Source organism: Bos grunniens, chromosome 5, assembly GCF_055505025.1.
Source record: "Bos grunniens cultivar Pamir isolate PY7600 chromosome 5, Bosgru_T2T1.0, whole genome shotgun sequence".
Lineage (NCBI taxonomy): Eukaryota > Metazoa > Chordata > Mammalia > Artiodactyla > Bovidae > Bos > Bos grunniens.
The window spans coordinates 102,503,818-102,529,611 of NC_141169.1; the positions used below are offsets into that span (position 1 = coordinate 102,503,818).

The 25,794-nt window shown below is 42.2% G+C and overlaps 1 long non-coding RNA gene across 2 annotated transcripts; it reads left to right on the forward strand.

The window, feature by feature from the left end:
- Positions 1-2,822: 2,822 nt before the first annotated feature.
- Positions 2,823-25,794, forward strand: LOC147372801 (uncharacterized). Of its 2 annotated transcripts, none has more exons than XR_015164312.1 (3): positions 2,823-2,960; positions 24,772-24,833; positions 25,325-25,794. It is a non-coding gene; the product is annotated as an uncharacterized LOC147372801 (long non-coding RNA). The 2 variants fall into 2 exon arrangements; XR_015164311.1 differs by lacking the exon at positions 2,823-2,960 and adding an exon at positions 20,595-20,710.

The window sequence follows — 25,794 nt, forward strand, 5'->3', positions numbered from 1 at the left end:
GAAGGGAGATGAGTAGTTGGAGCACAGAGGTTTGTAAGTGCAGGGAAAATATTCTATATGATACTGCAATGATGATGTCCATAGAAGCCCAAGTCCTTAGCATGTCCAAGTCCATACAAGACCAAGAATGAACCCTAATGTAAAGTCTGGACCTTGGGTGACTGTGATGTACTCTCACCAATTGTAACAAGTTCTGGTGGGAGATGCTTATAGTGGGAGAGGTTATGCATTTGTGGAGGAAGAGAGTGTATGGAAAACAATCTCTGTGCCTTTCTTTTAATTTTGCTTTAAACCTAAAACTGCTCTAAAAGAATAAATCTTAATATTTTTTAACCAATTCTTTATACAAGCAATTTTCCCCAATCTTGAAAGCAGAAACTGTGTTCATTTCATTTCTGCATCTCTTTCTCCAATACCATTTCCATCACCCTCTCAGTACTTGGCACAGTTCAGTACTTAGAGTTTTTTGGAGGAATTAAAGAATTTCATTTTAGAGGCAGAAAGTTCTATATGAAAGCAAAGGTACTCTTTATTCTTACTGGTAAACCACCATGCCAACTAAAAATTTTTAATTTGTCTCCTGTCAACTTTACCAACACAGCTCATCTTTTAAGTCTTACCTAATCATTCAGCAAGGCTTGCTCCTTGTCAATTTTTAAATGAAATCCAATTATTAATATCTATTGAATAATTAATTTGCAAGAATGTCTTATGAAGAGAAAATTAACTTTGCTGTTTAATACCATACCCCAAATTTCTTTGAACAAATTGCCCTTATTTAGTACTATCTTTTCAGAAACTTCATGTTTTTAAGTCTGTTGCCAATGTCAAGTCATTTTTATTTTGTATCGAGTATCTTTTTCCCCCTTTTGTGGCTGCACCACAAGGCTTACAGAATTCTAGTTCCCCCATGAAGGATTGAATTTACGCCCTCTGCCGTGAGAGCATGAGTCCTAACCACTGAACTACCAAGGAACTCTGTGGATCAAGTACTTTTTGATAAGTGGCAGAAATTAAATTGGCTCTACCATAGCATAGTGTCATGTTTATTATACTTATTGCTAATAATCAATAATGATATGTCAGAATATGTTCTAAACAATAGCTAGGAAGTTAAAACATCCTTATGGTTGACAAAGGCAGAGCTAAAGAAAAAGGAAGAACCAGGTCACTAAGAGGGCAAAGTGAGTGTCTATGTCACAATTCAAACCAAAAACAAAACAAACAAACCACACTACTTTATACAACAGCTGCACATAATTCAGCCCCAAACTCTCCCCAATGCCACCAGCATCCCACCAAAGATATTAAATGGAAAATTCCAGAAATAAACCATTCATAAACTTAAAACTGCATGCAGTTCTGAGTAGCAGGATGGAATCTCATGTCAAGCCACTCCATCCCAGCCGGGGAGTGACATGCCAGATTAATTCTGCAAGAGAAGCAGCACAGAGAAAAGCCTCCGGGTTTGTGTTATATCTACAGAGACCCTCTCCAGTGTTTTCATAGCTGGTCTTCTTCCAGGATTAGAGACAAAAGAGGCTCTCTCTCCTGGCTGAGCTTCTCAGCTCTCCCCTGAAATGACCACTCATCACTGAAGCAGAAGGTCCTTCTCTGACACCTTCCTGTACTGTGTGGCCTTGAGCAGGAATGCAAATATCCTCTCACCCACCGTGTGCCCTTTTAACAGCCAGCGGAGACTTGGCACTATTAAGTTACCAATTTCCTCTTGTTACCTAATAATAAGTGGACGAATAGGTAAGGCGAGAGAATAATTACAGTGGCATGTAGCTGATTAAGTAGAGGATTAGAAGTCAAAAGAGTGAAATCTGAGTCCAGGTCTGGAACATGAGCTAGAGGTTAGACATCTCAACTGGTCATTTAAACTTTCTCTATTTCCCAGTTTCAGTATATAACTGGAGGCCATGAGACCCAGATCAAAGAACTGTTGGGACAGTTAAATCAGATAATGCAATGCAAGTGAAAAAAAAAAAAAACCCTGATAAACTCTAAAGCCCTAGCAGATATTCATCTAGTCAGTCATTTATGCAGTTTTCATCAACTGTACATTGAATACCTACTGTATGCTAGCTGCAGTTCCAGGCACAAGCAGTACAAATGTCACTAAGACAAAGTCCCTGTCCTCATAGAGCTTAAAACATAATATAGAAGGTATATGAAAGGTTAATTTTATGTGTTGGCCTAGCTTGGCCAACTATACCAAGATATCTGGTCAAACATTATGGATGTTTCAGTGAGGGCGTTTTTGGATGAGGTTTACATTTAAGTGACAGATTTTGAGTAAAACTTGTCCTCCATAATGGGTGGGTCTGGTCTAATCAGTTGAAGACTTAAAAAAAGAACCAAAAACTGACCCCTTTCTCCCCATCTCAACCCTGCCCCCAGCGAGGAGGAGTCTACCAGCAGACAGCCTCTGACTTCAACTGCAGCACCAGCTTTCTTGGGGTTTCAGCTTGGTGGTCTTTGTACTTCAACCGCAGCACTGGCTTCTCCTCAGTCTCCAGCCTGCCAGCCCACCCTACAGATTCTGGACTTTGCAGCTTCTATAATCACATGAATAAATCTCTCAAAAGTAACTTTTTTGTATATACAACTATCCCCTGCTTTTCGAAAGTCTGCTTTACGCTACTTCACTTGCACGAAAGATCTACATTAGTACCTGTTTTCACTAACCAACAGAAGTCAGAAGAGGCTTTTCACTTTTAGGGGAAAAGGTGAAAAGTGAAAGTGGTGTTAAGCAAGCATTTGTTTTGCAACCAGTCGTTAAAGAGACAGCACACAGCCCCAGCTTTGACAGCGCCACAGCCAAGCCAGTTCCCCAGGACCTACACTTAGTATTTCAGCATCAAGCTGCCACAGCTTTGAACTATGTCTCTGAGCATCTCCACTTTACTTTATCTGATTTATTCTGTGCGCCTGTTAGCAAGATGCATCCTAAGGTAATTACCTCTTTGTTTTGAGCCATTTCTGCTTATGAAAGGTTTCATAGGAAGGCTCTAGTCCTGGATGACTGGGAAAAACCTGTATTTACACATTTTATTCATTCTGTTTCTTTGCAGAACCCTGACTAATACACATTTTGGTACCAAGAGGTGGGGTGCTGCTATAACAAATACCTAAAAATGCAGGTAGAGGCTGGAGGAGTTTTGATATACACACGAGAGAAAGCCTAGATCACCTGAAAGAAACTGTTGGCAGGAATACGAATGGTAAACGGGATTCTGATGAAGTCTCAGAAATGAGGAACATGCTATTGGAAATTGGAGGAAAGCTGGTCCTTGTTACAAAGTATCAAGGAACTTGGTGTGATTGTGTTTTACTGTTTTGTGGAAAGTAGAATTTGTGACAAAATAAGTTATTTAGCTGAGGAGATTTTGCTTGTTCTTTTGTTTTTAAAGTCTTTATTGAATTTGTTACAATATTGTTTCTGTGTTATGTTTTGGGTTTGGGGGGATCTTAGCACCAGACCAGGGATTGAACCCCCATCCCCTGCATTGGAAGGGGGAGTCTTAACCACTAGATCACCAAGGAAGTCCCGCTGAGGGGATTTCTAAGCAAACTGTTAAAGATATGATTTTCCCTTGTTGCTTATAGTAATGTGAGAGGAGGTAGATACATTGAAGGAGGAATTGTTAGGCAAAAGGGAACCAGAAATTGAAGATTTGTAAAATTCTTAGCCTATCCATATTGCAAAAAACAAACAACCCCTGCCCTCCCCCCCACACCATCCCCCAACTTGCTCTGGAGGGGATACCAAGGGGATGGCTGGAACATCATTTGATAAAGAGACTAGGGCTGAAATTCCTGGGTTTCATCATCCATCTCGGCAGAACCTAGCAAGAGAGATGGTATTACAGAGAGACAGCCAGCAGAAACACTGCCAGATGAGACTAAAAGGTAAAGAGATTAAGACAAATTGAAGGAAGGGTATGAGACTTCCAAGATTCTACCAGATAAGGCAGTAGATCTATCAACACGTGTTATCCTTCCAGGGAAGAATGACCCTGATGCGTGATGATACTGTGGGAAAGACACCAGAGAACTGCCGCTGCCCCCACAGACTCAGAGCACATGTGCTGTCAGGGCAAGGCTAACTAACTCCTCTTCAGTGTCAGTGCGTCAGGCCTGTGTCTGGGACCAAGGGGGCAACAGGGCCACCTTGGTGGGCCTGGAGGTCAGAGCACTGAGCCAGTGAGAATTATTTATTCCTGAGACTTAAAATTGACTGGAGTATTGATTTCGTGGCTATGATACCAGAGGTACAGACAACAAAACCAAAAATAAACAAATGGGACCACATCAAACTTAAAAATTCTTGCTCATCAAAGGACACAGTAACCGAGTGAAAAGGCAACCTCTGGAATGGGAGGAAATATTTGCAAATCATGTATCTGATAAGGGATTAATATCCAGAATACATTAATATCAAAATACTAAAATAGAATATGAGCAAAGGACATGAACAGACATATCTTCAAAGATGATATAAAAAATGGCCAACAAATGTATGAAAAGATGCTAAACACTATAAATTATCAGAGAAATGCAAATTGAAAACATAATAAGGTATCTCTTCACGCTCACTAAGATGGCTACACTAAAAATAAATAAATAAATAACAAGTGTTGGTGAGGATGTGGAACTGTTGTGCACTGTTGGTGGGAATTAAGAAACACTGCAACCGCTATGAAAAACAGTATGGTAATTCCTCAAAAAATTAAAAACAGAACTACCATATGATCTAGTAATCTCACTTCTAGGTACTGAAAGTACTGAAACCAAAAGTTCCAAGAAGTATATTCATACCCATGTTCACAACAGTATTATTCACAGGAGCCAAAGGTGAGACAACCCAAGTGTCCATCAATGGATGCGAGGATAAATGAACTGTGGTGTATGCATACAGTGGATTAGTGCTGTGCTGTGCTTAGTTGTTCAGTCGTGTCCGACTCTTTGAGACCCCATGGACTATAGCCTGCCAGGCTCCTCTGTCCATGGCGATTCCTTAGGCAAGAATACTGGAGTAGGTTGCCATGTCCTCCTTCAGGGGATCTTCCCAACGCAGGGATTGAACCCAGATCTCCCACATTGCAGGTGAATTCTTTACTGTTTGAGTTACCAGGGAAGCCCACAATGGAATAGTACACAGTCTTAAAAAAGAAGGAAATGCTGGCACATCCTAAACAAGGATGAACCTTGAGGACACTATGCTAAGTGAAATAGATCAGTTAAAAAAGATGAATACTCTATGATTGTACTTTAATGAATTATCTAAAGTGTTTCAAACTCACAGAAACATAAAGTTGCATGGTGGTTACCTATAGTTGGTGAGGGGGAAGAAAGGGGACCTGTGGTTTAATGGGTACAGAGTTTCAGGGTTTTGTTTTTAAATTTTATTGGATTTAAAATTTTGTTTTTAAATTTTATTAAATTTTGTTTTAAAATTTATTGGATAAATTTAAATTTATCTATCCTCGGTAGATCAGCTGGTAAAGAATCCACCAGCAATGCAGGAGACCCTGGTTTGATTCCCTAGTCGGGAAGATCCACTGGAGAAGGGATAGGCTACCCACTCTAGTATTCTTGGGCTTCCCTGGTGGTTCAACTGGTAAAGAATCCACCTGCAGTGTGGGTGACTTGGGTTTGATCCCTGGGTTGGGAAGAACCCCTGGAGAAGGAAAAGGCTACCCACTCTAGTATTCTGGCCTGGAGAATTCCATGGACTGTATAGTTCATGGGTTTGGAAAGAGTAGGACACAGCTGAGCAACTTTCACTTTCAATTTTTAATTGACAATGTTGTGTTAGTTTTAGGTGTAGCGTTTCAGTTTTGCAAGGTGAAAACATTTGGAGACCTCTTTCCCAACAACATGAATACACTTCACACTACTCAAATGTACACCTAAAAGTGGGTGGGATGGTGATTTTTACATTAGGTGTTTGTTACTACAGTAAGAAACAAAGAAAAAAAAATCTAATGGAATTTACCTCGCCAGGTTTTGTACTTGTCTGGGACTCTTCACCTCCTCTTTCTTCCTGATTTCTCCCATTTTAGAATGGGACTATCTCACGTCTATCTTGTGGTGTATTTTGGAAGCACGTACCGTGTCTGGTTTCATAGGTTCACAGCTGGAGAGGAATCCACTTCAGGTTGAATCACACCTCGAGTCTCACTCACACCTGATTTAGATGATTTCAGATGAGACTTTGGATTGGGTTGGCCAAAAAGTTTGTGCCGGTTTACTCACAAGATGGTTATTTGAAAAAGCCGTATGAACTTTTTGGCCAACCCAATACTTGAAATTGATGCTGGAATGGGTTAAGACTTTTGGGGAGGGGGGCTACTGGGTACAGGTACCTTGGGTTGGAGGTCCCTGTATTTTACATATGAGAAGGACATGAATTTTGGTGGGCCACAGGGTAGCATCGTACAGACTGAACTGTGTCCTTCTAAAATTCATATGTTGAACCCCTAACCTCCAGGACCTTAGAACGTGTCTGTCTTTGGAGATACAGCTTTACTGAGGTTATTTAAGTGAAGTCGTAAGAAGGGACGTAGGGACTTCCCTGCTGGTCCAGTGGATGAGACTTGGCACTCTCAAAGCGAGGGGCCTGGGTTAGATTCCTGGTCAGGGAAATACATCCTGCAAGCCACAACTACAGATCCCTCATTCTTCAGTTAAGACCCAGTGCAACCAAATAAATAAACATTAATTTAAAAAGTGATGTAATCCAATGTGACCAATCTCCTTATAAGAAGAGAAAGAGACACCAGGAATGTGATACAGAGCACAGGCCTTGTGAGGACACAGCAAGGAGGCAGCCACCTGTGGGGAGAAAGGTCTCAGGAGAAGCCAGTCCTAATCTTGGAATTGCAGGTTCCAGAACTGTGAGATAAGAGATTTCTGTTATTTAAGCCAGCCAGGGACTTCCCTGGTGGTCCAGTGATTAAGACTCCATGCTCCCAAAGTGGGGGGCGGGGCAGAGGTTTGATCTTGAAGTGGGGAATCAAGATCCCTCACGCATGCTGCTGATGTAGACTATGGTATTTTGTTAGGTGGCCCTAGCAGACTACTACAACAAAGCAACACATAATGTCAGGTCATTCTGAGGGAGCCCTTAGAAGAATACATAGTCAAGGTGAGGTAATGAACAGGAGGGTTATTAAAGACAGGATGGGGAGGGAAGATGTTAGTAGAGATGACATTTGAACGGAAACCTGTATGACAAGAGGGATTCATCCTTGGGAGCATTTGTGAGAACAGCGTTCCAAAAGGAAGGAATTTCAAATACAGAGATACCAAGTGAAGAATGTTTGCTTGGCATGGTGCTAAACGCAGACCTGTAGCAGTGAGTGGTGTGAACCAGGGCCAGGGCGGACAGCTGCTGGAGAGATAAGCAGGGGTCTGAAGACAAAGGGTGTTGTGAGCGATGGCGAGGATCCTGGATTGTATTACAAATGTGACAAGAGCCAGGAATCTACAAAGCCATTTTAGGTTTCTGGGTGAAGCCATAACAAAGGTTGATTCGTGTAGTTTAAAAATGTATTTGCTATGGAATGGAGAAGATGAGAGAGGTGTGCAAACATGGAAACAAAGACCAACTAGAGGTACTGGTCCAGGTGAGAAATGATGAGGGTTTGGACAACGGCGGTCGCAGTGGAGGCAGTGAGTCACTGGATTTGAAATGTATTTTCAAGGTACGACCAGCAGGATTAACTAACAGCCTAGATGCTTGGCATGAGGAAAAAAGAAAAAAAAGAGTCAAGAATGGGTTTTGGCCAGGATTACTGGAGAACTGGAGTTGCCATTTCATTCAGTCAGGGAAACAGGGAGAGCAGAGGTCAATTTAAGAGCTTTGTTTTAAACATGTGACGTCTGAGATATGGCATTAACAGCAGTGCTGTAACAATAAAACACTCTCTTTGCCTTTCCCAGATTTTGGCAACATAAAAATTAAAAGATACACTTCCTGCCTTTATGGTCTCATGGGCAGGGGAGTGGGGGTGCTGACTGAAGACACATAAAAAACAAATTTTTAACTTAATAGGCTTTATTTGGGGGGAGCAGAGTTATGTTTATAGAAAAATTGGTTAGAAAGGATCCATATACTTTCTCAACTTCCTATTATTCGCCTCTTGTGTTAGTGTGTACATTTGTTACAACAGATAAACATACACTGACATAGCTTAGTCACCCTAAGTCCATAGTTTACATTAGGGTTCACTCTTGCTTTTGTACATTTTACAAATTTGGACAAATGTACCCATAATTTCCTGAGAAATCTATATGCAGGTCAAGAAGCAACAGTTCTAATTGGACACGGAACAACAGACTGGTTCCAAACTGGGAGAGGAGTACATCAAGCCTGTATATTGTCACCCTTATTTAACTTATGTGCAACGTACATCATGTGAAATGTCAGGCTGAATGAAGCACACGCTTGAATCAACACTACCAGGAGAAATATCAATAACCCGAGATATGCAGATCACACCACCTGTATGGCAGAACTAAAGTGCCTCTTGGACGCGGGGTTGCTCCTCTCGGCCGCCGCCCCTGACCTCGGGCGTGGGGTAGCTCCTCTCGGCTGATGGTTTAGGGGTGTCCAGGTACTCATCTTTGTCTGCATTTGGGACCATCTGTGTTTTTTTGAGGTGCAAATGCCAGCATGAAATAACTGGATATTCTTCTGTAAGAAAAACTATACCTCATTAAGTCTTTCTCTTCAAGTCTTTCTCCTCAAGCATCTAGCGCTGGTGTTGCCATAGCTCGTGAAAAAGCAAAATGGCTGTCTGAGGAGGCGTTAAAGACAGCTGTGAAAAGAGGAGAAGTGAAAAGCAAAGGAGAAAAAGATATAAGTATCTGAATGCAGAGTTCCAAAGAATAGCAAGGAGAGATAAGAAAAGCTTCCTCAATGATCAATGCAAAGAAATAGAGGAAAACAACAGAATGGGAAAGACTAGAGATCTCTTCAAGAAAATTAGAGATACCAAGGGAACATTTGATGCAAGATGGGCTCAATAAAGGACAGAAATGGTATGGACCTAACAGAAGCAGAAGATATTAAGAAGAGGTGGCACGAATACACAGAACTGTACAAAAAAGATCTTCACGACCCAGATAATCACAATGGTGTGATCACTCACCTAGAGCCAGACATCCTGGAATGTGAAGTCAAGTGAGCCTTAGAAAGCATCACCAGGAACAAAGCTAGTGGAGGTGATGGAATTCCAGTTGAGCTAGTTCAAATCCTGAAAGATGATGCTGTGAAAGTGCTGCACTCAATATGCCAGCAAATTTGGAAAACTCAGCAGTGGCCACAGGACTGGAAAAGGTCAGTTTTCATTCCAATCCCAAAGAAAGGCAATGCCAAAGAATGCTCAAACTACCGCACAATTGCATTCATCTCATACGCTAGTAAAGTAATGCTCAAAATTCTCCAAGCCAGGCTTCAGCAATACGTGAACCGTGAACTTCCAGATGTTCAAGCTGGTTTCAGAAAAGGCAGAGAGGAACCAGAGATCAAATTGCCAACATCTGCTGGATCATGGAAAAAGCAAGAGAGTTCCAGAAAAACATCTATTTCTGCTTTATTGACTATGCCAAAGCCTTTGATTGTGTGGATCACAATAAACTGTGGAAAATTCTGCAAGAGATGGGAATACCAGACCACCTGACCTGCCTCTTGAGAAACCTATATGCAGGTCAGGAAGCAACAGTTAGAACTGGACATGGAACAACAGACTGGTTCCAAATAGGAAAAGGAGTACGTCAGGGCTGTATATTGTCACCCTGTTTATTTAACTTATATGCAGAGTACATCATGAGAAACGCTGGGCTGGAAGAAGCACAAGCTGGAATCAAGATTGCTGGGAGAAATATCAATAACCTCAGATATGCAGATGACACCACCCTTATGGCAGAAAGTGAAGAGAAACTAAAAAGCCTCTTGATCAAAGTGAAAGAGGAGAGCGAAAAAGTTGGCTTAAAACTCAACATTCAGAAAACGAAGATCATGGCATCTGGTCCTATCACTTCATGGCAAATAGATGGGGAAACAGTGGAAACAGTGTTAGACTTTATTTTTTTGGGCTCCAAAATCACTGCAGATGGTGAGTGCAGCCATGAAATTAAAAGACGCTTATTCCTTGGAAGGAAAGTTATGACCAACCTAGATAGCCTATTAAAAAGCAGAGACGTTACTTTGCCAACAAAGGTCTGTCTAGTCAAGGCTATGGTTTTTCCAGTGGTCATATATAGATGTGAGAGTTGGACTGTGAAGAAAGCTGAGAGCTGAAGAACTGATGCTTTTGAACTGTGGTGTTGGACAAGACTCTTGAGAGTCCCTTGGACTGCAAGGAGATCCAACCAGTCCATCCTAAAGGAGATCAGTCCTGGGTGTTCATTGGAAGGACCGATGCTAAAGTTGAAACTCCAGTACTTTGGCCACCTCATGTGAAGAGTTGACTCATTGGAAAAGACCCTGATGCTGGGAGGGATTGGGGACAGGAGGAGAAGGGAATGACAGAGGATGAGATGGCTGGATGGCATCACTGACTCGATGGACGTGAGTTTGGGTAAATTCCGGGAGTTGGTGATGGACAGGGAGGCCTGGTATGATGCGATTCATGGGGTCACAAAGAGTTGGACACGACTGAGCGACTGAACTGAACTGAAAAGTGCCTCTTGATGAGGGTGAAAGAGGAGAGTGAAAAAGCTGGCTTAACACTCAACATTCAAAAAACTAAGATCATGGCATCTAGTCCCATCACTTTATGGCAAATAGATGGGGAAACAATGGAAACAGTGACTTTATTTTTTGGGGCTCCAAATCACTGCAGATGGTGATTGCAGCCATGAAATTAAGACACTTGCTCCTTGGAAGGAAAGCTTTGAGCAACCTAGACAGCATATTAAAAAGCTGAGACATTAGTTTGCCGACAAAGGTCCATCTAGTCAAAGCTATGATTTTTCCAGTAATCATGTACAGATGTGAGAATTGGACCATAAGGAAAGCTGAGCACCGAAGAATTGATGCTTTTGAACTGTGGTGTTGGAGAAGACTCTTGAGAGTCCGTTGGACTGCAAGGAGATTAAACAAGTCAATCCTAAAGGAAATCAGTCTTGAATATTCATTGGAAGGACTGATGCTGAAGCTGAAACTCTAATACTTTGGCCACCTGATGCGAAGAACTGATTCATTGGAAAAGACCCTGATGCTGGGAAAGACTGAAGGCAGGAGAAGGGGATGACAGAGAATGAGATAGTTGAATGGCATCACCGACTTGAAGGACATGAGTTTGAGCAAGCTCTGGAAATTGGTAATGGACAGGAAAGCCTGGCATGCTGCAGTCCATGGGATCGCAAAGAGTTGGGTATGACTGAGAGACTCAACTGAACTGAACACTGAAGGACATCTTGGTGGCTTCCAAGTTTTGGCAGTTAAGAACAAAGCTGTTATAAATACTCGTGTGCAAGTTTTTGTATAGATGCAGCTTTTCAACTCATCGATAAATACCAAGGAATGTGATTGCTGGATTATAAACAAGTACTTTAAATGTCAATTTCTATACATGTGCCAACAGGGAACCCAGACTATCGCTTGTAGGAAGCAAAGAGCTTTTTTTGAGTTCCTTAAGTTATTCTAGCAATGCTCTAAAACTATAAACATCCTTCCTTTTCTGTATGACTATTAGTCTGACACTATATCATCAGGATACTCCTGCAAGGCTCACTTACAGGAAGGCAGCCACTAAACAGATAACCAAAGTGTTCACGCTGACTCACATCCACCCTTTCAAAGAACCATACACAAGTGGCAACCTACTGATGAGGGCGGAAGTGAAGTCACTTTCAGTACAATATTTCATAATTAAAGGTCTGTGTTCTTTGAGCAGAACTCTTCCCTAACTCTGGTAAGCCTAATTTCTCAAATAAATTCCATTAAGTTCCAGATGAAGAAAAAGGCTATTGAAGCTCTTTGTTGTTGTTTTTCAGTAGTTCAGTTGTGTTCAACTCTTTATGACCCCATGGGCTGCAGCACGCCAGGTTTCCCTATCCTTCACCATCTCCCAGAGTTTGCTCAAACTCAGTGTCCATGGAGTCCATGATGCCATCCACTGCCTTTCAAGAATGTTGAAATGGCGAACCACTTCAGCATTCTTGCCTTGAGAATTCTATGAACAGGATTGAAGCTCTTGGGTGGTGTTTATTCACAGGGAGTTCTAAGGCAGACCAGGCAGATACATAAGCCCCCTAAAAGTGAATAAAAATATTGTATTTCGGTACACTTTTCTGAGGGGAAGGGGTCCACCAGCTCTTATCACAGTCTCAAAAAAAGTGCAAAACTGAAAAACAGCCAAAAAGGGCTGCCAAACCCTGGGTGTGGAAGAAGAGGGAGGAGAGTTCTGACCTCCCTGACCAACTACAGAGTAAAGGCCTCAGGCATTGTCTGTTTTCACAGGGCTTCACCGCCCACTCTTAGGAAGGTCTGGGCTCTAATCCCCCTCCCAGGAGTGGGGGAGGGTAAGAGTCTGAAGTGCCCCACGAGTGCAGGGAATAGTGCTCCTTACTTCCAGTGTACTTTAGCAAGGAGCAAAATCAATCCTCAGAACAGGGAGTAGCTGGACAAAAAATCTTCGCCTTTGCTCATCCAAGTGCTTGCTGTAATATTTTAGCATTGCCTTTAACAGGCAGTTCTTCCTCTGCCTTTAGGAGCTCTGAAACAATAAAGGCAGAGCTCTTTTGAGCTAAACTGAGAACTGTGAGTTTGCCTCATCAAAACTGTTCACACTTCATGCAGTCAACAGATTTTGTCCAGGGCCGAGCAGGTGCGACAGGGTTCCAGCCACTGTTGTTCTATGTCCCCCACATATGCTTGCTTTACCAGCACCATGTGTGATCTTCCTGTGCTGTGAAAAACCAGCTTCCCTAATTTACACAACTTTCTTATGATAACTGAGGCCATTCTGACTTCTTGTTTTCAGCCACAAACTGAGTCAGGCAGTCACAGAAATATTTGGATGAGGCGGGCTCAGAAACCCAAGAATCTCTTCTGGTCTGTGCCCACCCCATAGGGGAGCCCCGCCTGCCCGCGTTTTTTCTGTTTTTTTTCTTTAGGTGGCTGCTACGTCAGAGAGTGTAGACGTGCTTTGTAGACCGTACACCGTCAGCCCCATCTCCGTGGCGACCACTTCCATCACTCAAGTCTCATGACCCTTTATTCTTCAGTTTCTCCCCTCCTCCAACGGCATTTATGTTGTGCTAATGCTACCCAGGGATGCAGGCAGTATTTTATCTTTCTTATTGTCCTGTTTCCCTCATCCTCTTTGGTTCTTCTCCCTTGGACATGAATCTGCACAATCCCATGGTGTAAAATCCTGAGTCCTTCTTGCATGGTGGGATGCCAATTTGTTGAATGAAAATGTACTTATTTCAAAAACTCTGATGGCCTGATGCTATAATCCTATAACTGTTTAAGTGTTCAAATGGGGGAAGGGGAAGGAGTTACTTTGATTATAATCACAGTCTAAATTCTTTAAATATTAAGTTCCAGGTGGACTTTTTAATCCAACTTAATTCCAATTACATGTAAATGGTTGTTTTAAGCTACTTGGAAATAAACAAGTTTATACATGTTTTTATAAAATTAAGAGGAACAAGATAATCCCTTAAATCTCATACTCAGACAAGTGGACTTTTAGGAGCTTTGAGCCTTAGCTTCATACTCTCTGGCCAGCTCCTTCTCCATACCATTAGCACAAAAAGATCAAGCTACTGAGAGCAAGAGTGAAGAAGACACACAAATAGCCTTAAAACCCCACAATGGGATATAGATCTGGGTTAATTCATCTATGTCTTCATTTGGATCTACTATGTTGCCAGGCCCAATTTTAGATACTGGGGATATTGTGGTGGTAAGAGAACTCATTTCCTGCTTTCATGGAGCTTAAATTCAAGTGGATTGGGGTTATGCACATGTTTTTACCTTTTATTTCTAGTTTTTTAAAGTCTTTATTAAGTTTGTTACAATATTGTTTCTGGTTTATGTTTTTGTTTTTTGGCCAAGAGACATGTGGCCAAAAGAGGAGAGACAGCTCCCCAAGGAGGGATTGAACCCGTACCCCCTGCACTGGAAGGCAAAGTCCTAACCACTGGATCTCTAGGAAAGTTCCCTATTTCTATTTTATTATTATTTTAGAGAGTTCCCTGGCAGTCTAGTGGTTAGGATTCGGCAATTTTACCACTATGACCTGGATTCAGTCCTTGGTCAGAAAACCAAAATCCCACAAGCTGCGCAGCACAGCCAAAAACAACAACGACAAAATTATTTTCAAGCAAGTATAGCCAAGAACATGAAGCCTGGAGCCAGGCATCCTGGGTTTGAATCCTAGCTCTTGCATTATTGTGGTTTGGGGACGATCATTTGGCCTCACTGTGCTTCTGTTTCCTCACCTGCAAAATGAAGGCAATAATAGAGTCTACTTCATAAGATCTGTTATGAGGATTAAATTAAATCATTTAATATGAATAAAGTACTCAGAACAGTGCCATTAGTATGTTAAGTGTCATGTAAGTGTAAAATTAAAAAAAAAAGAAACACATATATCTATTTAATTTCATAGTGGAGTAACATGCTCAGAGATAAAGAAGCTCATGCAGGTCATGAATTAAAGAATCCATGCAGGTCATGGATTAAAGTCTAAAACCCCATTTTTTAAAAGAACCTAAAGACTTTCCACACATTTTCCAATTACACGGGATAAAAGCTCAAACAAATAATCTCAGAACTATTCTATAGTAATAGTTAGTGGTACTTGATAAACTGAGGGCTTCCCTGGTGGCTCAGATGGTAAAGAATCTGTCTGCAATGCAGGAAACCTGGGTTCAATCCCTGGGTCAGGAAGATCCCCTGGAGGAGGGAATGGATCCCGTATTCTTGCCTGGAGAATCTCCTTGGACAAAGGAGCCTGGTGAGCTACAGTCCATTACTAAGTGCCTGGTTCTTATCATGTGACATCATTCACACTAGTTTAAATTTCATATTATCATTTAAAAAAATTATTTATTTGGCTGCTCTGGGTCTTAGTTGTGGCCTGCAGGATCTTTAGTTGCAACATGTGGAGTCTAGTTCCCTGATCAGAGATTGAACCCAGGCCCCCTGCACTGGAAGTGTGGAGTCTTAGCCACTGGACCACCAGGAAAGTCCCTTGATCATCCTGATTTGCCATGAGAAATCTATAAATAATTTGCTCAAGGACCCAGGGTTGGGGAAGAACTGTCTGACTACAGCATATTCCTGTAGATTAAGAGAAAGGTACGGCCAATATAGCTTCAGAGAAAAGTATGTAGGATATAGCTAGTGTTTCCTTATTTTTACCCCCTACCCCTTTCCTCTTAGGAAACGGGGCCTATTCTTCCTCTCTTCTTAAAACAGCTGATCATAAACAGGACGCCCAGCTGGTGTAGTAAGTCTAGGGCTGAGGATAAGTGGCTTAGGCAGACTTCCTCCTAGGTGGAGCCCACCTGAGGGTAGAAAAGCTCCTGCTACCTGTCAGGGTTGTCTCTGTCAACAAGAAACACCAGAAGGAGAAAAAAGAGGAGTATTCTTCGGGAATGATGGATTTGGACATCCAATGCCTGTTTTTGTACCACTCACAAACTAAGAATCATATTTACATTTTTAAGTGGCTGGGGAAAAAAAAAAAAAACTTTCATGGCTTGTACAGACTGTATAAAATCCAAATTTCAATGCCCACAGGTAAGGTTTTACTGGTACCCAGCCACACTCATTCATTTATGTACTGTCAATGGCTGCTTTTATTCTACAAGAGTAGAGCTGAGTAGTTATGACAAAGACTCTGTGGCCCACAAAGTCTAAGATATTTAGTATCTGATCCTCTAAGTAAAGTTTGCCAGCTTCCAAGTTACACAGCTAGCTGATGAATAACATGGAATAGAGCAATAAAGTTGTGAAAACCCACAGACAGGTATATACTAGGCCCAAGTCAGAGGGGGGCTTCCCAGGTGGCGCTAGTGGTACAGAACCCACCTGCCAAGGCAGGGCAACTTAGGAGACACCGGTTCCATCTCTGGGTTGGGAAGATCCTCTTGAGGAGGGCATGACAACCCATTCCAGTATTCTTGCCTGGAGAATCCCATGGACAGAGGAGCCTGGAGGGCTACAGTCCTTGGGGTTGCAAAGAATCAGACACAGACACGGCTAAAGCAACTTCGCATGCACCCAAGTCAGGGGAAAGAACAGATGGGGCAGTGCAGCAGAAGACAGTGAAGAGAGAGGGAATGCATCTGAAAGGGACACAGACATCTCAAGGGAGTAAAAATCCTCTGAGAAGAGAATGCAGCAAAGTGGGCCCCCCAAGATGGAGATGCCAAAGGCTGGAGACCAGGCAAGAGGAAATTATTCTCCAAATTTCTCGCATACTACATAATAGGGACTGGGAAAGACACTTCCCAAGGTTGAGCATGACCTCCCAAACCTGTTCCCTAGGTTCACTCCCAGCTCACACTTCCACCTGTTCTTTTCATTTATCTAGACATACAGTGCCAGCTTCCCTGGTAACTCAGTTGGTAAAGAATCCACCTGCAATGCAGAAGACCCTGGTTCAATTCCTGGACCGGGACAATCCCCTGGAGAAGGGTTAGGCTACCCACTCCAGTATTCTGGCCTGGAGAATTCCATGGATTGTATAGTCCATAGGGTCGCAAAGAGTCAGACAAGACTGAGCAACTTTCACTTTCAGACACACAGTACAGATATTGTCACACACCTAAGTCCCTAAGCGGTTACTCTGAACATAGTGCTACCTTCGAAACATTTTTTTTCCATTTGACTGAGATATAACTGACATACAGCACTGCATGAGTTTAAGGTGTACAGCATAATGATGTAACTTACACGTACATGATGAAATGATTATCACAGTAAGCTTTGTGAACACTGATCACCTCATATAGACCTAAAATTTTTAAAAATTGAAAAAAACTTTAGTGATGAGAACCCTTAAGATTTACTCTCAACAACTTTCATTTAAAACATTTTCTTGTTCAGTCGCTAAGTTGTGTCCAACTCTGCAACCCCATGAACTGCAGCCTGCTAGGCTTGCCTGTGCTTCACTATCTCCTGGCGTTTGCTCAAACTCACGTCCACTGAGTCAAAGAAACCATCCAACTATCTCATCCTCTGTCGCCCCCTTCTCCTCTTGCCTTCAATCTTTCCCAGCATCAGGGTCTTTTTCCAACATGCAGCAGTGTTAATTATATTTACTTACTTATCTTGTGACTGGGAGTTTGTTTCCTTTGAACATCTTCATCCTGTTCCTCCTCCTGTCACCCCTTCCCTCTGGTAATCACAACTCTGATCTCGCTCTTTTTTTTTTTTTTTTAAGAATTTGCTTGTTTTTTTGAAGTATAATTGACTTACAACTGCCTTCCAGTTACTAAGGAGAGGAAAACTCAGAACTGGTTTAGAGAAGTGGCTAATCTAGTGGCTAACTTAGTGGGCTCATGTCTAATCTTCAAGTTCAGTCTCCCTAGCTTCCTTAACTACATGGTCATTTTCTGTGACTCCCCCCAAAAGGTAGCAGTTGTTCGGCATTTTATATCAGTGTCAAAGATGGTGCAGGCAAGTGAGTGTAGGGATGGCTGGAGTGTACAGTGATGCACTGTTAGACTGTTGCCAGGAATTTCTGTGTCTTCTAGTATTTCTTTTTCTAGCTGGAAAGTAGAAGTCACAAAAGTTGGGGCTGGTAACTGGAGCCAAAATGTTACCATCTGCACCCAATTACCTAATGAAATCAAGGGTGAGGAAATAGGATGTGGAGACTAGCAGAGGAGCAAGGACATTAGTGAAATCAGGTTCCTCAATAAATAATTATATACAGAATATATTATTAAACCTAGATCACTGATCTGCTTATTCTAACACTTACTGATTTCTATCACTCCTTGCTGCTGAGTCCTATTTTAAAAAGCACACCATGGGCACCTGTTTTTAAAAATAAAGCCAATCTCCAAAAAAAAAGTCCAACAAAAAAAGTCAACCTCTGTATAATTTTTAAAAATCCTGTATAATTCTATAATATAAATGATTGTTCTAATTAACTTTTTCAAAAATGCAGATTTTAATGTGGCACAATAGGTGGGTTTAGTGTAGAACATGCTTGGATTTTCTAATGATTAACTTTCCACAGTATGTCAGATGCTGTTTTGAAGATGTATGCATTACATGCTGATTATGATTACCAGAAGTTCTAAAAAGTTTACATGACGTGTTGTGAAAGGGCACCACCAAGTCCGTAACTAAACTATAAGGCACAAAAACAATGGCCTGATTCTCACTTGCATAAATCGCCTCATTTTAAAAACACGTGGCGCTGCTTGCTTTTCTCCAGGGAAACACCAACAGAGGAATTTATTTACATCTCACCTGAAGGGAAAGTGAGGGAGGTAAAGAAGAGTCCTTGATTTAGAGATATTTTTTCCCCCTTCCTCAGATTCCACAGGTTCCTCTCAGGCCCCTCTTCGGCCATGGCCTGCAACCTGTTTTTTATCCATTTCCCTACACATATTTACGCTCGTCTTTGATGCCGCCGTTAATTCTTAACGGCTCTTGCTCTGCCGATCTCGACACATCTTTCTCAGTGTTCCGATTCGTTCTAAATCACCTTTTCTCTGGGTACCAGCTCTGTTTCCCTTCCCCTGAGCGCTCCCTCCCTCTCCTCCACCCACGTCTCTCCACGCGGTTTCCAAGCCCCCTCCCCGCTCCCTTGCGCTCTACTCTTCTTCTACCCACCCCACCCTCGGCCCCCTCCCACTGGCATTTCTCCCGCAATGGCCAAAATTGGCACGACACAAGACTGAGAGCCGACGCGCACGGGAAAAACGTGCGCAGGGACCGTCTGGGCGGGGGCGCCGGGTCGGGGGCGGGACAGGATGCTGCGCCGGGGGCGCCGTGTCTCCCCGCACGTCCGCGCCCGCGCCCGCGCCCCGCCTCCGGCCAGATGCTGAGGGGGCCCGGCTGGGCGCCGCCCGGGTCGGCGGGGAGAGCTCTAATTTCCTGGAATCTGAAGCATCTCTAGGGAGATGCAAAAGGTCGCACAAGGGTTCTGCCTCTAGGGCAGGTTTTTGTTCCAGGCAACTAATCCCAAACCGCCCTTTCTGCCGCTCTCACCCTGACTGTTTAGCCAGGGGTCTGCCTGGTCTGGTCTTATTTTCTGTTCTTTTCTCTGCCCTTCTCCCTCCCTTCTCCCCTCTTTTCTCTTCTCTATATATTTCACATTTCCACACGGCCTCGGATCTTTACAAAATCGTCCCCTTCTTTAAGAACCTGCAGTATCCTAGTCTGTTTTGTTTTGTTTTGTTTTTAAGTTAATTTTGTTTACACACTGGGTGTTCAGGTCAATGACTTCTGACAGATAAATGCACCCATGCACCCACCGCCCCACAGATTTGCATCTTAGGAAGTTCCCTCAGCGCCCTGATTCCTGCTGCAGTTCTGTCATTTTTCAGTCATACTATATAGTTTTAGTCTTAGGCTTTCATTCACCTTTTTCATATATTGGCAAATATTTATTAAGTACCTTCTATGAAACAAGCATTGATGTTACAGAAATTAAAAACTAGAACTAGTCGGTTTTAAAAGAAAAGACCGAGTGGGACTGCTGTCCTTCCACCTACTTATTTCTGATAATACTATCCACCACCCCCACTCCCCCATCCACCCCCCTATCCCCTTTCGGACCCTTAGACAACTTGGTCAGCTGACCAACCCTTCCTGAGAAATAAATTGACTTTTTTCCTGTTTTCTTTTTTCCTCAGGAAGGCTGAAGGTGAACGAAACACACTAAACGCAGAATAGCTGCTGAGGGGATAGCACTAAAATGTGTGGAATTCCCTGAAGGGCGGGCGGGAGTCCTACTGAGAGAGTGGGAACTGTCACAGGCACTGTTCCCAAACCAATGAAGTCTGAGAATGCAGCTGTAAAGTCTTCTGGGCAGGGGGCAGGATGTGAGTGCTTGGAACAGACACATAAAAGAAGTTGCAGCATATGCCTTTGAGTTTAATGAGACACACTTAGAAAAGATGGGGAGGTAGTCTACTGACCAGAGATGAAGAAGATTTGAAGACTGCACCCCTTCACCCCACCAGCTCTCACAAAGAGTATGCTGTTTGGTGGGAAGGGCGAAAAATCAATCTAAGAAAAGTAAGCATGGGAATTCCCTAGTGGCCCAGTGGTTAGGACACAGCAGTCTCACTGTACAGAGCCGGGGTTCAATCCCTGGTCAGGGAACTAAGATATAAGCTGCACAGTCAAGAAAAGAAATGAAAGCAAGAGACAGAGGCAGAGAAAGAAAGATATAGAAAGAAAGTAGGTATAAGGACACAAAATGAAAAATAAGAAGGAAGGAAAAATGATAACAAAGATTTGTTGCGATATTGTTGTTAACCTAGCCCTCTTCCTGAGCCAGTGACACAGGGTTTCCACTTCCCTTTACTGTCACACGTTGCTCAAGTCTAGAAACTGAGAGATCTGAAAACTAACTCCTACCAAGGGGATAACCTCTAGACCCACACAGTACGTGTTCTAATTACAAAACCGTGCTGAGCTGCTTAGAGTTGAAACGTTTCAACATAAAGAATTTGTCTTCTAGTGGTGTTAGAAGTGAGGGTGAGTTCTTTCTTCCTTTTATGTCTTGTTCTCTGTTTACTGAAGTACAAATATGCATACAGTAAAGCAGGTAAAACTTGCATTAATGTTTAGTGTACAGCTGGGTGAATATTTACTACCCAGATTAAGATCTAGATTCTAGAATACTTCTCCCCAAAAGGTTTCCTTGGGCGTGTTCCAGTCTACAGCCTCCCTCCCCAGAGGTACCCACTATACTGACTTCTGTCATCATCAATTAATTTTATTGTTCTTGATCTCTAAAAAAATGGAATCATATAGTATGCTTTCTTTTGTGCCAGGATTTTTTTTTTCACTCAGCATAGTGTCTGTGAGTGTTGCATGGTATGAATCAGCAGTTCATTCCTTGTTACTGCCAAATACTAACCATTTATGGATATGTCAGAATTTATGTAGCCAGTCTCCTGTGGATGTATACATTCACGCTCCTCCATTACTGTTTTTAGTTTTTAGCTATTATAAAACATCCCTGTCATTTGCCACACTTATGGATTCTTTTCTCTTGGGTATATATTTAGGAATTGCATTGCTGTGTTGCTATTTTTTTGGCAATAAATAATACATTTTATTTATTTATTTTTTTTAAAACATAGTATGATTATATTTTAATACACAACCAAAATACAAAACACCACAGTAAATTGACAGCAATAAAATATGGTATTTCATTTGCACTACACTTAGACATTGATATACCAAGGAAAATGAAAGGAAAAAAAAAAACAGAGCAAAATAAAATAATGCAAGAGACTGTAAGGATTAAGCATATATGAAGATGACAGACTGAACAGTTACAGAAGAAAGGCAATTTCTTTGTAACATCATATTGCCAAAAAATAAAAATGTAACATTTATACAGTTTTAGGAAATATATCCACATAAACACTTGTAGATAAGATTGATGAAATCCTGTCTATATAATGGGGTAAATAATACATTTTAAATACAAACAAGTGAGCTACTTCTCTGTCTTAATATGTGTACAATATTGTAATATAAATATTTTATGTACATTGTTTCAAGTGATCTTCAATACCTTTTTGTGAAGTAAGAAGAGTAGGTAATTCACTGAATGAGTTTCCCTAGCAGGAGCTGTATCTGGGCTGCTAGTGTGTGTTCCCTTACGATTTTGTGTAATTTGGCTGGTATCTATCTACATAGTTTGTCTGTACTCTGTTTCAGGACTCAGTCAAAAGGTCACCCTGTAATTCCAATCCAGCTTCTCACTGTCCCTCTAATTCTAGGCTCTCTCTTCCTTCCTGTTCCCCTCATTTTCCCCCAGAGTGGAAATGGGGATGGAATCACAGTAAGCCAACTGATAAAGAAAGCAGTGACAGAAGTAGAATGGGAGAATGCAGAGAGAAAAATAAAAGACTAAGGCAAAAGGAAAAGGCACATAGAGGAGACTTGAGGCAGTCAAAGAGGAACTGCACAAGTGATAAGATACCATGAACAACTTGCAGAAATGAGCAGAGACATCTTGCCCACAGTTCGAGGAACAGAGCAGAGGCACCAAGGCAGTGGGCGTCAGCAAACCCAGGAAGTTGAAACCCAGGGAGTCGAAGGAGGGGAAAGACGTAGTCAGGTCTTGAAGTAGGTCATGTAGGATTCTGGAGAAAACAGTTGCAGCTGCTGACGGAACCTTGCTAAGAACAGAGACAGTCCCAAGGAAGTATTTATTTATTCTCATATGCCTCTCTGAGTCATTTCGATTTCCACGGAAGGGACCAGCAGGAGGTTATAAAGAGGGTACTCTTACTTCTGTATTGTTTTCCATTTCCTTTTCTAATGTGTAAAAAGGAACCTCCCAAAGACAAGCAAAAGCTAAGATCTTTCCCTTAGATGTAACCCTTTCAGTCTCTTGACTGTTCTTTGTCTGTCTCAATATTTGTATCTCAAAATTTCAACAATTCCTTCTATTTCTTTTCTTTCCATTTCTCCAGATATAAGCCACTATCTTCAGCCTCCTTCAGTCTCTCCTATTCTCTTTTCCAATATTCCCTGCATCTATAGTCAAACTTGTCCTCACATCTTAGCCAGAAACTTCGCTTCTTCCAAATCCATTCTCTATTCTTGCCTCTAAGCTGCATTCTTGGACCTCTTGATCTTTGGACAAGACAACATCTGATAAAAACAATAAGAAACAGCAGTTTTCTAAAGCTAGGATTTTTTTTTTTTTGGCTGTGCTGAGTCTTCCTTGTGGCATGCGGGTTTCTCTAGTTGTGGCGCCCAGGCTCTCTACTTACAGCTCCTGGGCTTAGTTGCCCCTTGGCATGTGAATCTTAGTTTCCCAACTAGGGATTGAGCCCATGGCCCCTGCATTGGAAGGCGGATCCTTTCATTTATTTATTTTTGGCTGTGCTGGGTCTTCACTGCCGGGTGCAGGCTTTCTCTAGTTGTGGCGAGTAGGGGCTTCTCTTGTTGCAGAGCACAGGCTCCAGGCACTTGGGCTTCAGTAGTTATGGCTCCTGGGCTCTAGAGCACAGGCTCAGTAGCTGTGACACACAGGTTTAGCTGCTCCATACCAGGTGGAATCTTCCCAGATCAGGGAGGGAACCAGTGTCCTTTGCATTGCTAGGCAGATTCTTAACCAATGAGCCACCAGGGAAGTTCCCTTAAAGCTAAAATTTACTTTTTTTAAGGCAATTTTTAGAAAAATTAAAATATATACGTAACATAGATACTGAGAGAGCCTATAAAATTGTGCAGCACTTTGCTGAACAATGCAAAGGCCCCCAAGTTCCTGCCCTCGGGTTGATCAGTCTGGTTCATGGAAGGAACCAGAAAACAAAGTCAAAGAATCCAGAGATTTTATTCATGTGGGAACAATCCAGAAAGGCTTCTGAAATTAGAATCTTCCAGAAGTCAGAATCTGAACTAGTTCTTAAAAGATGGGTAAGAAAAGAGATAGGCAGAGGGACTTTCCTGGTGGTCCAGTGGTTAAGACTTCACTTTCCAGTGCAGGGTTTGCAGGTTTGATCCCTGGTTGGGAAGCTAAGATCCCACATGCGCTGAGTTCAGCTCAGTTAGCTCAGTTCAGTTCAGTCACTCAGTAGTGTTCGACTCTGCGACCCCCTGAGCTGCAGCACGCCAGGCCTCCCTGTCCAACCAACTCCCGGAGCCTACCCAAACTCATGTCCATTGAGTCAGTGATGCCATCCAACCATCTCATCGTATGTTGTCCCCTTTTCCTCCTGCCCTCAATCTTTCCCAGCATCAGGGTCTTTTCAAATGAGAAAACTTGCCCTGAGACCAATAACCAAAACATCATACGTAAGGAATATTGTAACAAATTCAATAAAGACTTTTAAAATGGTCCACACATTAAAAAAAAATCTTTAAAAAAAGAAAGAGAGAGAGATTAGAGAAGGGCATCTCAGGAAGATGGAACAGCCTGGGCGAAGTAATTGTGCTAGGAGGTTTGTGCAGAAGTTCGGAGAAGACTGCTTTTTTGGATCTTGCTCGAGAGTAGAGCCCTTATAGGAATCCAATAGCAGATTATGTTTTTCTAAAACCAAGCTCAGGCTCTGCTATGGCAGTCTTTAAATACCAGACATGCTACTTTGGCGTAAGCCCTTAGGTGACGCAAAATCTTACTGCATATTTTTCTTTTTTACAATATCAACATACCGCTTGCACTCCAGAGACACCAAATATGTCACTTTATCTTACATGCTTCACAACAACTAAAATACGGTCTCCTTGCTCTGTGCTTTTTCTAATCTCTTTTCTCCATTGCTTCCCTCCCTCCCAACTATGAACCCCAAACTCTGCTGCTTCATTTCATTATCCTATCTACTGTGTCAGCCAGACGGCTTTCTGGATAGAAACCAACTTGGTACAGTAGTGGAAAGTGTTTCCTGCAAACAATCTTCTCTCATGTCTATTTTTAGAACAAAGACAAGGCTGAGAGTTAGAAGACCCAGGTAGCAGCTCAGACTATGGCACTATCTTGCTGTGCTATGGACTGTGCTAACATTTATGTTGTTAAACCTCTGTCTCAGTTCTCTAATTCTAAAAAGTGGTCTTGGACTTCCCTGCAGGTCCAGTGGTTAAGACTCCGTTTGATCCATGATGGGGGAACTAAGATCCCATATACTGAGAGGTATGGCCAAAAAAAAAAAAAGGTGATCTTAGGGCTGAAGGGGAAGGACTCCAACTGATTTATTCTCTGCCACCTCCAACACATCACCTACACAAATACCTGGGGATTCATGCATGTAGAGCAATCTCCCCATGGGAGAAAGGGGATAAATTATGTAAATATTTTGACTACTAATTAAGTATGCACTTATCATACCTCTTTCAAATACACACTCGAAATTCCCAAATCTTTCGAAGTTTCCCTGGTTCATTTTTGTGCCTGGTACATATAGACACATTCAGCAAATATCTGAATGAATGAATGACTCTCCAGCTCTAAAACATAAAGGTACTGGGGAAGTCACTAGATTCTGAATGATATCACAGTTGTAATTTGAAATATCAGAAGCACCTGAAAGGAGCTAACTAGTTGCTGTTTCTGGGTCTGGCTAAAGAAAGAATTTATTTTTCTCCTTGCATTTCAAATTTTCCACCAACTTTTGCTCCCTTCAGGTACCCTGAGAATGAAGCTATTTACCACTATCTCCCTAGTTCTTCTTTGATCTTGACAGCTGCCATCAATATCAAGAAATCAAACAACCCCAGGGAAAAACTGGACCTGTTCCCACCATGGTGCACGTGCAGTAAGGAGCATTCTTCTTCGTTCCCACACCCCTGCCTCAAAGTACAGCCAGTGACAGGACAGCGGCTCTGCTTTCAGCTCTCTCACTACTGGCCAACTAGTGAACCTGTCAGCACTGCCTCGTCCCAGAATAGCTGCATGCCTCACTGGGGCACCTGAGCGATAAGGTGAAGAGAGCGATAAGGTGAACGGGTTTCAGTTGTGTTGTATTTATCGAGTATTGAGATATGAAAAAGAAAAGCAGGATTATTCCTCTTCTCAAGAAACATGACCTTTCTGCTGGAAAGCATGAACAAAATATGGGGAAGAGAAAGTAAAAGTTCAGAAAGGGCAATGAAAA